General features: G+C 43.4%; 1 pseudogene; it reads left to right on the plus strand.

Moving 5' to 3' along the window:
* Positions 1-368: 368 nt before the first annotated feature.
* Positions 369-1499, plus strand: LOC143928204 (solute carrier family 25 member 3 pseudogene; annotated as a pseudogene).
* Positions 1500-1860: the final 361 nt, after the last annotated feature.

The raw sequence follows: 1860 nt of genomic DNA on the forward strand, positions 1-1860 counted from the left end.
GAGTGGAAGCTCTGCTGATTTTATCATCCAATCACAAGCTGAAATGCGTTTTTTATTTTCCTTGCATGTCTCCATCGGATCTACAGCGACTTTACTTCCAAGTGCACTTGTAGTCCAAAGTGGATTTTCCTTTCGTAAATAACCCCCACAGTATAAAAACATTTTGCCTTCCATTTCTATTTTAGACTGAATGGGTTGTTTCCAAGGTAAGGGTCCACGCCTACTTGAATGCAATAAATCATTTTGGTGCCTTAGGTTAGTCATAGGTAGGTAAATGTCAGGTGGGGAGACAACTGTAAAATATTAGAAAAAAGAGCGCGGACCTAGTGCATTAGCAAAACATTTTAATAAGATTAAAAACAGTTAGCCGGTGAGGGCCAAGTGAGCGCCATCTTCTAGCTGCCGAAATGTACTCCATCGTTGCGCAGCTAGCCCGGGCAAATCCTTTCAGTGCACCACATTTCCAGGTGGGTCAGGAATGCGTGAGTTTAAGGAAGAAAAACACTCCAGAGATCCAACCTGTCCTTGCTGCTGCAGCTGCTGTTGCTGAAGGCGACTACAGTTGCGAATATGGCTCAACAAAATGTTATGCTTTTTGTGGCTTTGGTGGCATCCTCAGTTGTGGTTTAACTCACACTGCAGTTGTACCTTTGGATTTGGTGAAATGTCGTATTCAGGTGGATCCCCAAAAGTACAAGAGCATTTTCAATGGGTTTTCTGTAACTCTTAAGGAAGATGGTGTCCGTGGACTTGCCAAGGGATGGGCCCCAACATTTATTGGGTATTCCATGCAAGGATTGTGTAAATTTGGATTTTATGAAGTCTTCAAGGTCTTGTATTCTAACCTTCTAGGAGAGGAAAATTCCTATTTGTGGCACACATCTCTGTACCTGGCTGCATCTGCTAGTGCTGAGTTCTTTGCAGATATTGCACTGGCTCCAATGGAAGCTGCAAAAGTACGTATTCAAACAAAGCCGGGATATGCAAATACTTTGCGACAAGCGGCACCCAAGATGTATGCTGAAGAAGGAATCTGGGCGTTCTACAAAGGAGTTGCTCCTCTCTGGATGAGGCAAATTCCCTACACCATGATGAAGTTTGCTTGCTCTGAACGTACAGTTGAAGCACTGTACAAGTATGTTGTACCCAAGCCACGAAGTGAATGTTCAAAGTCCGAACAGTTGGTTGTGACATTTGTTGCTGGCTATATTGCTGGTGTGTTCTGTGCCATCGTCTCCCATCCTGCTGATTCAGTGGATTCCGTGTTGAACAAAGAAAAGGGAAGCACTGCTATGGAAGTCCTTAAACGACTTGGGCCAAAAGGAGTCTGGAAGGGGCTGACAGCCCGTATCATCATGATTGGTACTTTGACTGCTCTGCAGTGGTTCATCTATGACTCTGTAAAGGTGTACTTTAGACTTCCTCGTCCTCCTCCCCCTAAGATGCCAGAGTCTCCGAAGAAGAAGCTTGGCTTGACCGAGTAAACACATGAACTTAAATAGTGGAAGTTCCAATGACACTTTAAACTGAGAAGTTTTTATAAATGCTATCGTGTAGGACTTGCCATTTTCTCAGATGTAATTATTGGTTGTATTCACTCTGCTTGGTACCCCACAACTGTAATTTGGTTTTACCACTGTACCTGTCTGTCTAAATAAACAGAAGACCCGGCGGATGAAAAAAAAAAAAAAAGATTAAAAACAACAATGGTTGTACTCAAATACAAACGTGGTATATAAGCATATCACGGGAAAAGCAATAGCGAACAGTTTCTCTCAGGTCTGTTGTAGGAACTGGTGATGTCTGAAGACCAGACGGTATTAAGCAGTGGCTAACGCGTTTCGAGGGAGGACCGTCTTC

The sequence above is a fragment of the Lithobates pipiens genome, unplaced genomic scaffold (genome assembly GCF_037356315.1).
Source record: "Lithobates pipiens isolate NorthernLeopardFrog02 unplaced genomic scaffold, aLitPip1_a1.2 Scaffold_23, whole genome shotgun sequence".
NCBI classification, from domain to species: domain Eukaryota; kingdom Metazoa; phylum Chordata; class Amphibia; order Anura; family Ranidae; genus Lithobates; species Lithobates pipiens.